At 40.8% G+C, this 16,499-nt stretch overlaps 1 protein-coding gene across 1 annotated transcript in view; it reads right to left on the bottom strand.

Annotated features, from left to right (window-relative positions):
* The window catches only part of Greb1l (GREB1 like retinoic acid receptor coactivator), a 252,701-nt gene extending 238,918 nt beyond the window's left edge, over window positions 1-13,783 (bottom strand). Inside the window, exon 1 of the mRNA XM_042675277.1 lies at window positions 13,741-13,783. The gene's annotated coding sequence lies outside the window, so the exon portion shown is untranslated. The remainder of the gene's footprint in view (window positions 1-13,740) is intronic.
* Between the last annotated feature and the right edge of the window lie 2,716 nt (window positions 13,784-16,499).

The following is a 16,499-nucleotide window of genomic DNA, read 5'->3' as shown; positions in this document are numbered from 1 at the left end:
TTTTATTTTAAAGATAATTTATTATGATAATATATATATATACCATATATATTTATATATAAGTAATATGAGGGACAGCAACAATACAAAGGAATGGGAGGCAAAATTAGATTTTGCTATTCATTTTTCAATTTTAATTTTTTATTGTTATTATAGAGGTGATGTACAGTGGCATTACAGTTATATAAGTCAGATAATGAGTACATTTCTTTTTGGACAATATCACCTCTTCCCTCACGCTCTCCTAGTTTTTCCCTCTGTCCCCACCCACAAGGTATACTATATAGTTCATTTTTAATATAGTGTGTACTGAGTACCATTGCGACATTTGTTCACCCTTGGTTCCTCCATTTTTGTTTTATTTTGTTATTCTAAGTTACTCATTATTGTTAAATAGTGTTACTTGAAAGTGGACTTTGGTTAGTTGTAATTTTATACAGTATGATCAGTCCTATGTACACACACACACACACACACACACACACACATCTACGCACTTTAGGGAAAGATACAAAGATTTCTTTTCTTTTTTTGTGGGTCACGGGGCTTGAACTAGGGGCCTGGGTGCTGTCCCTCAGCTCAAAGCGAGCGCTCTACCACCGAGCCACAGCACCATTTCCAGTTTTCTGGTGGTTTACTGGAGATAAGAGTCTCACAGACTTTCCTGCCTGGCAGGGTTTCCTGTCCAGGCTGGCTTTGAATCATGAGCCTCAGATTGCAGCCTTCTGAGTAGTTAGGAATACAGGCATGAGCTACTGGCACCCCGCACAATGATTTCTTTTATGACCCCTATACTCACAGATCTGGAGCCATTTCCATTATCAATAGCTTTCCAAGTGAAACGTTTGTTACAAGTGATGAATTTGAATTTATACTAATATTAGTATTACCCAAACTCCATGGTTTTTACATTAGGCATTATTTATTATTGGTGTGATTATTGGTGATTCTCCTCTTTCACTTAATATTCATTTAAGTTTTCATCAAATCTGTTTTTTTTTCTTGTCTCTTCCTCTTTTTCACTTTTAGCAGTTTATATTGAGATGTCTTCAAGCTTCATCTATTCCATTTATAGGTACCTAAAAAAGACTTATTAACTTACTTTCATTGTTAATCTCCTTCCTATTCAATGGAGAATTCTATTGTCCCCACTGGTTTGAACTTCTTACTCAGTAGGAAAATTATGAAGACAAAAATTATTTTTAGGAAGTGATATATTTGAGAAAGTAATTACTTTTCATCAAAATGAAAATTAAAAGTCAAGTTGATATTATAATTACTGATGCCAATTATTATTTCAAAGTCTTGAAAACAGTATAAGTTAAACTCACATCTTAATCTAAGTTAGAACTATAGTGTCTGTTTGCAATACATGAACAATTTTAGCTTCCCAAGGGTAAAACTATATAGACACGTGGTAATCTCTCCTGTAATAATAACTAAAAACAAACACTGTTTTGATTTAGGAAGTTTTAGCAGTTTAAAACTAATATGAATTGTAGTACAATGCAAGAAATTTTGTCATATTTATAAGACACTTTTTTCCCAGACTATTCATTCTGTAGTACTATTTCACTATGCACTATTATTCTGGAAATCTATCTCTTCAATTACATTATTATTGTTGTTATTGTTATCATTATTATCAGTCTTGGGGCTTGAACTCTGGGTCTGGGGTATGTCCCTGAGCTTCTTTTTGCTCAAGGCTAGTGTTCTACTACTACTTGAGCCACAGCATCACTTCTGCCTTTAACTGAGTAGTTTATTGGAGAGTAGTCTCATGGACTCTCCTGCCCCAGCTGGCTTTGAGCTGCAATCCTCAGATCTCAGCTTCTTAAGTAGCTAGGATTACAAGTGTGGGCCACTAGCACCTGGCTTCAATTTCATTTTGAAGTAGAAAATTATTTCACTGACAAGTTTAAAATTCAAAATATGTAAGCTATACAAGAAAATGTATACATTTTTAAAAAGGGGGACAGTATTAGAGACAAAGTCTTGTTATGAAACCCAGGTTGCCCAGATTTAGCCCAGAATTCAAGATCATACCGCCTCAACCTCCTTAACTACTGAGATTACAAGTATGCCCAGTTTAAATAAAATAAATTCAAAAATAAACAGTCATAAAAAATTTTCAAAAGTCTTCACCATTTTATGAAATTCAAAAACAAAGGAAGCCAGACATGGTGATTCATACCTGCAAACCTAGCTATTTGGAAGGCTGAGATGAGAGGGATCATAGTTTGAGGCAAGCTTGAGTAATAAAAGATCACAAAACTTCATCTCAATGGAAGGCTTTGGGCATGGTGGCATTCTAAGAATATCAGTTACAGCAGGAAGGTAAAATAGGAGGACTGCAGTCCAGGTATGGGCCCAGGAAAAAAAAGCAAGACCCTATTTCAAAACGCTCAATACATGCCAATTACTGCTGCCTCATGCCTGTAATCCTGGCTACAAAGGAGCTGAGATCTGAAGATTATGGTTCAAATTAGGCCAGTCATGAGAAGTCCATGAGACTTCTAATCACCAAAAAGCCAGAAGAAGAGCTGTGGTTTAAGTGGTAGAGTGCTAGCCTCAAGCACAAAAGCTCAGGGAAACTGCCCAGGCCCTGAATTCAAGCCCCAGGACTGCACGTGTGCATGCACGTGCACACACGCATGTGTGCACACACGCATGTGCACACACACACACACTCACACACAATGACCAGTACAAAAAGTGTTGGAGGCATGGCTCAGCAGCAGAGCATCTGCCCAACAAATGTGAGATCCTAAAATCGAACTCTAGTCCTGCCAAAAAGAGAGACTATTTTGGATTTAGTTTTCCTTGTTACCATCTTTATTCAAACAATAATGCTACTGACCTAGCTTCCAAAGGATATAGATCTTTGCCTTGGAATTTCTAGCAGAGGCAATAAGCTTATGTTGTTCCATCTAACCTCCCTCCTATGCGTGCTTTTGTAGTTTAGTAGCTTAGATCTGAAAAGGGCTTAGGAAGGAATACACAGCCATGGAACAAAGTTAACAAGTCACTACAGATGTCACCTATTCATTTATTCATAAATCTTTATTGAAGGCAATTGTGTGCTTATCCTAGGCACTTCAGATAGGAGTAGTGAATAAAGAAGATAGAATATCTGCGGTGTGGTTCAAACTTCGTGAATAAACCCAGGACATGACCACCACAGGAACCATTCCTCACCTATCATGGTACAGTCTTGTACAGTCTATTTCCCAAATAGACAATTAATTTCTTAACACTTAACATGGACTTTAGCACCTACACCTATACCACCTTCAGCAATTGTAGCAACATTTGCCACAAGTCATTTTTCTGGGCAATATCAATCATTTTAAGCTACAATTCCTGATATACTGATCTTACAATCTAGTAGAATATGGCCCGGATAACAGAATAGTAGCTTTGAAATCAGCTGATCTTAGGTTGAATTCTGACTTTCTACCTATGGGCTCTGAGCTAAGTTTTCCTAGCTATAAAAAAATGAAAATAATGATGCCTATTTCACAGGAGTGTTGTAATGGTTAGAAGTGATGTGTGGCTGGAGCAAGTGACTCACTCCTCTAATCCTCGATACCCAGGAAGCTGAGATCTGAGGATCGAGGTCAAAGCCAGTCAAGAAAAGTGTGTGAGACTCTTATCTCCAATTAACCACTAAAAAAGCCAGAAGTGGAGCTGTGGCTTAAGTGGTAGAGCACTAACCTTGAGTGAAAATGCCAAGTGAGATTGCAAGGCTAGCAAGGTACTGCCAAAAGAAAGAAAAGGAAGAAAGGAAGAGAGGAACAAAGGAAGGGAAGGGAAGAGAAAGGAGAAGGAAAGAAAGGAAGGAAGAAAGAAAGAAAGAAGGAAGGAAGGAAAGAAGAAAGAAGGAAAGAGAGAGAGGGAGGGAGAGGAGAATAAAGGAAAAGAGGGAGGAAGGAAGGAAGGGAGAGAAGGAAGAAAGGAGGGAGGGAGGAAAACCCTATTCCATATGAAAGAAAATAAGCAATATAAAAACTTTTGGGCTGAGGTAGAACATTTTACCTAGCATACACAAGACCCTGGGTTCAATCCCCACACCCCACAAAAAAGTGGAATAAAGGGCTGGGAAGGTGGCTCAGTGGTAGAGTGTTTGCCTTGCATGCATGAGGCCCTGGGTTCAATTCCTCAGCACCACAAAAGCACAAAAAGCCGGAAGCTGTACCATAGTTCAGGTGATAGAGCGCTAGCCTTGAGCTGATGAACTGAGGGACAGCACCCAGGCCTAGAGTTCAGGCCCCATGACCAACAACAACAATAACAACAACAACAACAACAAAAACTACTTAAAATCCAAATATAATAAAATATAATTTCTTAAAATGCTGCATATGCAATATTTTTTAAATGGGAAAACATGCCTTACTTATGATTAAAGGTATACAAAGACATTAGAAACAATATGGTAAAGCAGAAAGCATACAGGACTGGCTGAGTAACCTTAGACAATTCACAAAATCCCTATGGTGGTGCTTTCTCTCAGTGTAGATAGATCCCTGGCTGTAAAATCCAGTAACACTCCAAAAATGGACCGATACTGGTAATCCCAGCCACTAGAAGAGGCAGAAATTAGGACGACTATGGTTTGAAACCACCATGGGCAAAGAATTAGCAAGACTCTAGTTTAGCAAACAATCTGGGTATGATTGGTCATGTCTGTAATCCCAGCTCCTTGGGAGGGATAGGATGGAAGAAGTCTGAGGCTAGTCTGGACAATTGTAGAAGATTCTTCTTGAAAAAACCAACAAGGAAAATGGGCGAGGGGCACAGCTCAAGCAAAAGAGTACTTTCCTAGCAAGCATAAGGCCCAAAGCTTAAGCTCCTAGTACCACTAAAAAATAAAAAGGAATATTGGCTGTGAGTATACTACAGGTGTAGTTACAAATTAGAGAAACAGTCTTTCAATTTCCCAATACTAATGAAGATGGTTATATAAATTTACTGTAAGTAATAGCCATTAAATTGCTTTAAAATTAATTCAGGAAATTAGCCAGGTGGCTCGTGCTGGAATCCTAGGAGGCTGAGATGTGAGGATTTGTGTTAGAAGACAATCCAGGCAGCAAAGTCCATGAGATTCTTATCTCCAATAAGCACCAAAACAGCTAGAAGTGGAGCTTGAGGGGGAAGAAAAGTTCAGAGACAATGTCTAGGCTCCAAGTTCAAGCCCCAGGATCAGTATTTAAAAAGGAAATTAAAACTATAATAAATAAATGAGAATTATATCAATTACATCCTTTCTTCATATGGTGACCTGTACAAGTAGCAGTGATAACTTTTGGTATATCTGCCCTGGAAAAGCTAAATTTGCAGAACAAAAAATATTTAAGGAGTTGGTTTATGATCTTGTGTCTATTTTTTTTTTTTTTTAAAACCACATTTGTAGGTCTGAACTCAGTCATTGCTATTCCATGGGTGTGTTGATGAATAATCTGTATTTTAAAAGCAAATGTGGCAGGTGTTGTCAAATCATCCTGAAAATAACAATGAATTTAGGGATGTCTGATCTCTTTACAAACTGATTAGCTAAAGAATTTCAAGAGTGTGGTCCACTACCGAGAGAGCAAAGAATTTTGAAGAAGATCTCCATTGCCTCTCTGACCTTATCCTTCCCACTCTCTCTCTCTTCCTCCTCCCTCCCTCCCTTGCTTCTCCCTTTCAGCTCACTGAACAACCTTCTGGTTGTCCTCCAGCAGCCCAACTCCACAGCTTCCCAGGACTCAGTTCTTCACCTCCTTCATCTCTCCAGCCGGGTGTCATTTCTCACTGACATCTGGCAAAGAACCACAACCCCCAACTCACTTTCTAATGCCTCCTTCTGCTTTGTCTTCCTTTCTAGCATATCACCATCTAAAAGGCAGGATATGTTACTCATTATCCCATAAAGACAAGACTGTTTGTCACTTGTCTTCACCAGGGTATCTCTATACCTAGAACAGAACCTAATCAAGATTAGGGAGATTTAACCTGGTCAAGGTAAAATGAATGCGGCTTCACAGATTAAGTGACAGGAGGAAGAAACAGCTAGCAAGTGAAGGGTTTGTTAATAAGGATTCCTGGACCCTGCTAGATATTCTGATTTAATAAACTTTAGAGGAGAGAAGGGAGGAGCCTGTGAATATCTAAGACGAACCAGCTGATACTTATGAGTTTGGAAAGTTGTCAAGTGCTTTGGCTTGTTTTTTTTTTTTTTTTTTGCTTTGGCTTGTTTTATAAATTGAAAGTAAATCAATTCTATTACTGAAAAGAGAAGCATGCAGTCTGGGAAAATTCTATCATATTCATACATTTTCCAGAAGAGAAAAATTGGTTTTGTAACTTTTTGTACCTAAGCTATCTACCTAAATAAGTAAAATGATTCTGCAATAGGGATATTTGCACTTGACATATTTCACAGATATACTGTAGCCTGGTTTTATTTATTTGTTTGCTTATTGTGCCAGTACTGGAGCTTGAAAAACTAAGGGATGTTCTCCCTTAGTTTTTCCATGCAAGGCTGGTACTTTGCCACTTGAAATACCTCCACTTGGGGCTTTTTAGTGGTAATTGGAGATGAGTCCCATGGATGTTTCTGTCCAAGCTGGCTTCAAACTTCAGTGCTCAAATCTGAGCCTCCTGAGTAGCTAGGATTGCAGGCTAGGCCATAACCTGGTTGTTAACATCATAGTTACTTTTTTCTACCATTTTTACTCTTATAAATAACATTTCTTTGTTATTTTGCTTATACATCGCATATTTGGATAGTTACTTCTAACAAATTCCTAGAAGAGAATCTTTTCCCATGGTGAACATTTTCTGTATCTACACAATCCTACATAGCCACCAGCTACATGCAACTACTGAACACCTGAAATTTGACTAGAATAAGTGAGAAACATAAACTTTGATTGTAGATAATGTTAATTAAATAACACTTAGATGACTACCTGTGGCAAAAAGCCACAGGACAGGTCTTGACAAAGTCATATTTGATGTCACATTGTTCTCCAGAAAGAAAATGTACTTATTTGCCTTCACTCTTGGTATATAGCAAAAGCCATTTCTTTATTCATTTGCCACCATTAGATTTTATCTATTTATTAAATCTTTATAATTTGAAAGTTAAAATGTTTAGTTTTAATATACATTTCTTTGATAATTAATAATGTTGAATGGGGTTATTACTTCTGTCATTACACTCATTCAATTGTCACTGTTTCATCCCATATTGTTTAATGCACAGGTTGGAAGCTTTTAGCGTCTAAATTTTTCTAGTTGAGCCTCTTTGTTTTCTCTTTTCTTTTTTTGGTCGGTGGGGGGAGGAGAAGGGGCAGCCCTGGGATTTGAACTCTGGACATTGCACCAACTTGGCTTGCTTGTTCAGTGGGTACTCTATCACTTGAGCTTTGCTCCAGCCCAGTTTTTTGCTGATTATTTTAAACATGGAGTCTCACAAACTTTTCTACCTGGGCTGGCCTTAAACCTCAACCTCAGCCTCCTTAGTAGCTAGGATTATAGGTGTAAACCACTAGTACCCAGCCTCCATTTATTTTCTTTAAAATTCATTGGCAACATTTATCTTCACATTAAAGTGTGAAGCTAGCCTTAGACTTTATTGTCTGCCAGAATACACCATCAAGACAAAACAATATGTTATTATTTACACATATCCTGATTCAACTTGGACCATTGTTTGGCACATATAGGCATTTGAGTTTATAGTCCTGTCTGAATTAAGTTTTGAGAGAGCAAAAGATAAATACTGATGAATAATAATAGCTAACTTTCATTCCATGTTCAGCACAGAAGTGGTTATGGTAATTCTAAACCGTTTTATAATAATTAATAGAATGGTTTTTTAGTGGGTGTTGAAGTTTCTTACTTCCTAGAACAGCCATTCAGTATTATAAAGGGTTGTTAAAATGAGATTGGCAAACTCCCTCCTCAGAGTTTTTGACTCAGTGAGTTGGGCGTTCTGTAAGCATCTGCATCTAACCCCAAATTCAAATGCAATCTCATAATGAAATTAAGCTTCCTCAAAAATATGGACCCTCCTAGAAAGGTGGTGACAATATGCAATTTTGGCAAAATTGTACAAATTTGTACAAAATTTCAAAATCAAGCCTACTATTACTAATCCATTTTATATTTACAATTACAGCAATTCTATACATAAGATTGGTAATTAGAGAGGGAAGAACCAGGGGAGCCCGAGTAGCTATGGTTGTTGTGGGGCACTAGGATGGCGCTCCTGGGGGGAGGGTTAGAGGTGCTCGGGGTGGCCCCCAAAGTTGGGCGGAGGTTAAGCAGCTTGTGGGGAAAATGCCTAGGCAGCTAATAAAACTTGTAATTGGGGGGACAAAAAGATTGGTAATTAGAATGGTAATTGTTAATCCCACTTTTTCAGAATAAAAGGCATGAAAGAAAAAAAATCCCTCATGGCACTCAAGATGTTAGAAAAGCCAGAATAAGCAAGTCTTGTAATTGCTAACCTTGGTAAATATAGACAAACAGCAATACAGGACACAATCAAAGCTTGCTTCTCCAGACTGGTACCATAAAAAATAGAACCAGGCTCCAAACAGAGAAGATAATACATGATATGATTCACTACAACAACATTTATGAAGTGTTGATTATGTGTTAATTTCCACTGAACATGGCTATGGTCTCTAAGGACTGTTGAAAATATTCACAGAGCATAGGGGGAAATAATAAAGTCTGAAACCACAACCTTGAAAAGATAAGGAGTTTTCTATATATTTTGTCCTAACTAGATAGGAAAAAAGCCAATACATTGTATGTATTGGTGGGTGGTGAGGATAACAAGTTATGTATAAGAGAAGTCCCTATGGGATTTCACATCAGGACCTGGGGGAGTGGCTATCACCAGTCAGTCAAAAATGAGAGGGAAGGAAGAGTACACAATAGAACCCTCCTGGGGCTCAAGAGCACAAAGAGCTGCTGTTATCCATGTTGGGTGTGTGTTTGCCAAAAATATCAGGGCTGCTGGAACTCTAGAATGTACAAGGGCATGCTTTTGAGTGTATAGACTAAACTACACTGTCTATCTAAGAACTCGAAGTCAGAGGGCATAACTCCATAATCCATTTGTCACCAAAAGATAACTTGATTTGGAGATCATAAATATTATGATTTATCTTCAAATTTTGAGAAGCATTTCTCCTTAAAAGCTCACCAGATTATGACCACAACAATACTTACATAAAATATCCCTTGAAGGAAGGATTGTATTTTCATTTAGGTAGGATTTGTGCATGATACTAGTAATTAATTTCAACATCTTTTCTAAGATTCAAAATAATAATAGCTAATAAACATTACTATAGACTGGAAATACAAAATACCTACAACTAATTTGAAGAATTTAACAGATTTCTCATTAGTGTTGGAATGAACCTCCTCTACATGTCCATCATAAAGTCTAGTTCCAAATTACTGAAGCAATTAAATTTTCATGACTCCATTTAGAAAACTATAACAATTCTTCTGAGAAAACGATTCCTCACTATGAGAAATGTAAATCAAGGCAAATTAGTAACAATTTAGCTGTTTCAAATTACCAGAAAAGTGGAGATTTTCCTAGTAAAATAAAAAAGGGGGAGAGGGCAGGTATTGGTGGTAATCTTAGCTACTCAGGAAGCTGAGATCTAGGAATCACCATTCAAAGCCAGCTCAAGCAGAAAAGTCCCTGAGACTCTTATCTCCAATTAACCACCAAAAAGCCTGAAACAGAGCTGTGGTTCAAGTGGTAGAACACCAGCCTTGAGCAAAAAAGCTCAGAGACAGCACCTAGGCCCTGAGTTCAAGCCCCAGGACTGGTGCATGCACATGCATGCACGCACGCACGCACGCATACACACACACACACACACACACACACACACACACACACACACACACACACACACACACACACACACACACACACACACGGGTATTACCTTTTTTATTCCACTAGTCTTTTTATTCCACTAGTCCTGGAATTTGAATTCAGAAACTTGGGCTTGCTAGTCTGGTACTCTACCACTTGAGCCGCTATTTCAACCCTGTTTTTTTTAGGGGGGAGGGCATTATTTTGAGATAGGGATTTGAAAACTTTTCTTCCTCAGCTGACCTCATACATTGATCATTCTACACTCAGCCTCCTGAGTAGTTAAAATTAGAGGCATTAGCCACTGGCACCAAGACTTGTTCATGTTTTTTAACTTTACAGAGAGCAATTACTACCACAGTAATCTTATAGATAGTACAATTACCATCTTATAGATCAGAAAGCTCAAGTTCTGATAAATAAGTTACTTGTCCAATATTACTAGTAAGTGATAGAGTTAGATTTTAACTCAAGACCTCCAAATTTATAGCCTACCTTACCCATTTACATTTTCACTATGTTGCCTCTCCAGGGAAACAATCCTAAGGATATTCAGAAGAAAAAGAGGTAAAGAAAGTGGAGCAAGGAGCAAAGAGAAGGGAAGGAGAAAGAAGAGAAAAACCAAAACAGAAGGGCTAAGTAACAAGACATTTATTGCAAAAATGACTCCAAAATTATCGCTCAGATGTTCATACTAACATGTATCTGAAATATATCTATAAAAATACATCTTTATATAGCAACATTGGGAAGGGAACTAGAAAACATAAACTTATTATTTAGAACAGTTTTATTATTGGTACTTTGTCAATTTTTTCAGTAAATCAAGTACCTTTACAAAAGTATCCTAATTTTTATATTCTTAGCATCCTAATCAAATAGTTTTTAAATGACTGGAAGTCATTTGTAAAACATCTCTATCTTAATATCAATGATTTTTACAATCACCATTTACAGTACTTTTGAAACTCCTTAATTGAGGTTCTAAACAGTGAACAAAATTAGTCCACTGGTTTTACTGTCACACTGTGCAATCACACCCCAACTCCTACATCCACCCAAGAATCATTAGCTCTACTTGTAAATGTTTCAAAGATTAGGAACTGTTTTTTAACTAAAACTATGATATGAAATAGTTATTTGTTAAATATATAACAAGTAACTAAAAACAAGCTACTAAAACATCTTAGCTGCAATGGATATTCACAATCTGAATACTTTTGAGAATTACTAATTAAATCATGTCAACCATCAGTCTTTAAACAGTACTTCCCTTTACCAAAAAGAAAATTTAAGCATTTTAGAAAAGAACTTTCTCTAAAAATGGTGCCCTCAGTTGTAATTCACTCTACCATGTGAGCCCAAGCAACAAAAACAGACGTTGTGTGGCAAAGTTAAGAAACTCTTCTCCAGTAGCATCTTCAAAAGCAGAAATGTACTTTAAACATCTCTAACCTTCCCTTTATGATTCCAGTATTCAGAATTGCTTTTCATTCCCTCACTGTCTAATCACTGTACAGTACAACAGGTTATTCTTGGCCAATTTTAGTACACCCATAGAGCTATTTCACTTGTCAAATCTGGGCATCAAAAAGACTACCAAAACCTTAAAAAAAAAATCTATGTTTCTCAATTCCTTTTATTTAACTGAGTGGAAAACAAAAGCATGTCCCTTTTCCTGTGGCTGATTTATGGCAAACCTAGGAACTAAGAGACGTGACCAAATGTCTTAACTTGGCCTCCACATTCCTCTTGATTTCTACAATATTTATGCTCTATCATTTCAGTGGGAGAATGCATATAACCATTCAGTGTTTTCACATATACACCGTGCAAACAAAACAAATGATAGTTAATGTAAACTATCGTTCTCATTCTACTCCATAGCATTCCAAGGTGTAGGAATATTCAACAAAGGTTATAAAGCCTGGTGTAAAGACACTGGTATAGGGGAGGGAAGTTCAATAGTTCTGCTTCCTACTGAATACCACCAGTTCTATGATTTCTTTTTAGTACTCTTAAGTACCCACCTAATGCCAGATGAAAAATTCTAATGATATCCACAAATGGATATCAAACTAATAATAAACATTATTATAAAATCTGGTATTTACTTAAAATATCGAGTTCCTTTCATCCTTGATTTCCATAATGTACTTCCATTTTTAATAGTTTATACATACAAAAATGTACAATTAAAAAAACAAAAAAAAAAGAAATGTACAACTGTGCTTCAGAAAAGTAGGGCATGGGAGGATGGGCTGGAGAGAGAGCTTAATTTTTACAGTATACTCTTCACTGTTATCTGAGAAGTTTTTGCCATATTTCTGTAACTTTTCAGTATTCTTTTTTTTCTCTTAAGTACATATACCTATGCATGTAAAGTTTATTACCAATTGCAGAGAAAGTGTTTTTCAACCAAGTTTTCAATATTGCCATGTATAAAAAAAAAAATCTCCCAGGAATTTTCATGAAGAAAAAAAAAAAGCTAGTACTTAGAAAACTCACAAGAGAATTCCAGAGTTCTGAAGTATAAAAACTTGAGAAAAGGAATGAAGAAGAGTTTCTCCCCCACCCCACCCCCACCCCAAGGGGGCATTTCGTTCAAAAGTAATTTTGAAAAAGCAAAGCTCTTTTCCATACTTAAAAGTCTAGTTTTAAAAATGGGATTTGAATAGGGCTTTTCATCTCAAGAGGGATGGGGAGGAACCTCGTGGTGCAAAGAGTAGACATTGAAATTTAGCTTCTAGCTGCTCAGCCGGGTGGGATGGGTAAGGACTTTGTAACAGTCACGTTCATAGAAGAAAGAAAGGAGCTGGAAAGAGCAGTTTCTCCAAGACCTGCCTGCCTTGGTTGGAGACAACAGCTGTTCGTGCAAATGAATCATGTTCAGGGACGTTACTTGGGCTCTATTTAAATAAGACACCCAAGCACTGAATCTATCCAAAGAATTTCTTTTTAATGAAGCTCGGGAAAGGGACGGTGTGAATCGATTCGCTTTAACAAACCGCCCATCATCACCCTCACCCGGCCAGGGCACCCCCTCACCTCGCGGGCTACTTATGTCAGGGTCAGCTGTCAACACAACCCTTTGTGTCTCATTCAGAGCCAGAGTGGTCCTCGGCCACTCACAGAAAGAAGAAAAAGGGGGAAAAAAAAATGGGAACGATGGCCGGCGGGCGCGCGCGCGCTCCAGACGAAGTGACATTTGGCTCTGGAGGTCAGAAAACCACGGACACCAAGCCAACCACCGGCCACCTCCGGACGCGCTCAACTTTCCCCAAGCTGAGCTGCACCCACCCTCTCCCAGGTCACGTCCGCGTCTCCCTAGCTGCTGTCCACCGGGCTCCAGCGGCCCGCCCCCCCCCCCCCCGGGCACCGGCTGGGGCGCGTCCCCTCGCCCGCTCGGCTGCTCCCCGCGTTCGCCGCGCCCCTCCACCTCCCTCATCCTACGCCCGGGCGGCCCGGCTCCCGCCACAAAGGCAGCGAGCCGAGCCCAGGGTGACAGGCCTTTGGCCTCCGGAGTGCGGACCCCAAGGGCTGAGTCGCACCGGCGGGGTGGCGCGAGGCGTCCGGGACACAACGGGTGCTGTTTGTGGTTGCCACCAACGCCCGGTCGTCGCCATACAAACCGACTGGTCCGCACTCACGCGTGTACAACCCCCGCAACCGCCCTTCTGTTCCTCCGGGAAAAGTCAGCCGCGGCGCTGGCCGGCGCCGGCGAGGGTGTCCAGCCCGCCCAAGGGCAGCTCCCGGCCCGCAGGGGCGTGCGCTCGCCTCGCTCGCGCCTCCCGCCTCCCCACACCCTCGTCCGCGAGTGTCCGCAAGCCGCTCACCTGGCCCTGACGGGGCGCGAGGGCCGAGGACCCGGGGGGTGGCCCTCGCCGCGGCCAGCTGCTCTCCCCACCCCCAGTCCCGCTGCCAGCGCCGCGCCGCGCCGCGCCGCGCTCCGCTGGACTCGCTCCGGCCGTCTCCTCCGAGGTGCTAGCGCCGCCGGCGGCTGGCGTCTCTGTGGCAGGCGCGCGGGCCGCGCGCTCAGGGCCGGGGCGGAGCGAGGTGGCGGCGGCGGCCGGAGGCGGATTCCTCAGGTGCGGCCCCTCCCGCCCTCACCGCAGCTCTGCGGCGACGACCCCCGCCGCACTGTCCCCGCCCCCCTGCGGCCTCCTGCACTCTTCGCGCCGGCTACGGGCCCTCTGCGAAGGTAGGTGGGCGCCGGGTTCCCAAGCGCACCCCTCCGAACGGGGCCCGCCGGTACTGTGGAGCCTTGGGTGCACTGTTTCCCCGCCTCCGTTCCCCAGCTCCGGTGCGCTGAGGATGTGTGTGGCCACTGTGGGGTGTGGAGGTCGGGGCGCGCGGAGGGGCTTTGGGGGAAGGATTGTACACACACGTGCACACACACGCACACATCCCGACCTCAGGGAGGCCGCGCTCGTTCAGAATGTTCTCACCTCACCGCGCGATTGATTTCTCGGTCACTGGACGGCGGCTAAGGAGCCCCCCGGGTGACCTCCATCTGGGCGGGGGGGGGGGGGGGAGAAGGGGTCAAACCCCTGGCCTTTTGCATGAAGCGACCTCGTCAGGGGCCGGACACAGACACAACCAAACCCACCCGGGAGCTCTTGGCCAGAGAAGACTTTTGCACCCACGGGAGGAGCGCGCGTCCCTGGCTCCCCAACTCTGGTCACCAAGGATAATGCGGAGCCTCCTCGGACCACACAGAAGCCTCGCCCCGGGGCAGCCACTTCCAGCAGTTCCCGGCCTCGAGGGTGCTACTGAGCAAAAGTCCTCCAGGGTTTCTCTGGACTCCATACTGACAGATGTGGCTCCTCATTTCACAATCGATGGCCTGTGTTATTAGACAGATGACTGTGTTTCCTTACATTCTAAATTGTTGCCAGAGATCAACGACGACTACACCTTCTAGAAGAAGACAGCTCCATGCTGAACCCAGGTGGAAGTGTCTAGAAATAGAAAACGTTGGCAGATTTTTAGTGCTCTGTTAGCAGAGTAGGGCCAGAGAGCTCAGTGTGTTCCTGGAGGTGGGAAGAGGCCACCCAGTCCCAAGTAGATTGGTGTCATTGTCAAGTGTCTTCTAAGTCAGTACTTTCATTCGCTTGTGTTGCTTTTTAGATGTCTACCCCCCCACACACACATACATACACACACACTAAAAAAAAAAAACCAGAATAATTTCCCTTTCTCTCTTGTAAATGTAGAAGGAATTGCTTGAAAGTCTGAAAGCACCAGAAAACAGCTCAACGCATAATTGAGTTGTGACTAGCAAAAATACAAGATTTATTTGTGCTTTCAATCATCTTCTCTCCTCCCCACACAGGAAATATTTACTGGTGCAGGAAAGACTTCCTGAGATTACTCTCTTATTTTTTTTTTTTCAATTATTGCTAGGAGCTGAAATCTTTATGTTGTTTTTACAAGTGAATCTCTACTGCTTCTGCTTTTGAAACACATAGAAGCCAGACAGTAGCTCATGCCTGCAATCCTAACTACTCAGGAGGCTGAGATTTGAAGCCAACCAAGGCAAGAAAGTCCATGAGACTCTTATCTCTAATTAACCACCAAAAACAAAAAACTGAATGGCGCTGTGGCTCAAATAGTAGAGCACTAGCCTTGAGATTAAAAACAAAACTGGGACCACTGAATTGAAGCCCCAGGACCCTCCCTGCCCCACATAACCAAAAAGAAACACACACACACACACACACACACACACAGAAAACCAAACTATAGAAACAGTGTTAGCAGGAAATATGACTTTCTCAATCAATGGTATAGTCCTACAGTGGGGGTGAAAAACATAGTAAGTAGAAACCTAAGATTCCAAGTTTTTGAGATTATATATATCAAACACATAAGAAGTTAAAGAGAAAGGAGAAGTTAAATCAGGTGAGAAGTTTGGAAAAACTCAGTCCTCTATTAAGTCAGTGGCATTGGGAGTGAAAGAACACCTTCCATTGTAAAGATAAGGAAAATAAAATAAATAAAATAAATTTTAACATCAGAAAAAAAATAAGGAAAGGGTTAACAATGAGCCATCTTAAACCACAGTGCAATTTCCATTTTATTGACAACCAAGCATATTAGACTTTGAAAATATCCTGGCAAATATGATGCAGCAGTTCAAGGACCTTAGCCTAATATTATCAGTTTTTGTATTCATTCTTCACTTATTAAATATTTATTGAGTACCTACTGTAAACCAGGTGGCTCTGTACACCTGTAATATTAGTGATTCATTAGTCAACAAATTGAATCTGTAACAAGGCTAAAAATTAGTGATTGTAATCTATCAACATCCTGGTATATTTAAAACAATGCAACATCACCTTTCTTAAATAGCATACTTCCTAGTATTTAATCTGTGTACATGCCTATCTCTTCTTTAGGGTCCCTAAAGTAGATGTCTATGGTGATAAAACATGATAAGTGTAAGAACGAACACTCCAGACGTATTATATTTGTGCCAGTATTGGGGTAAAACAATGCAACATCACTTTTCTTAAATAACACACTTCCTTGCATTTAATCTGTGTACATGCCTGTCTCTTCTTTGGGGTCCCTAGTCATATCCAGTAGA

This window comes from Dipodomys spectabilis, unplaced genomic scaffold (genome assembly GCF_019054845.1).
Source record: "Dipodomys spectabilis isolate Male_0828 unplaced genomic scaffold, ASM1905484v1 ptg000024l, whole genome shotgun sequence".
NCBI classification, from domain to species: domain Eukaryota; kingdom Metazoa; phylum Chordata; class Mammalia; order Rodentia; family Heteromyidae; genus Dipodomys; species Dipodomys spectabilis.
This window is presented reverse-complemented; position numbering and strand designations above follow the sequence as displayed.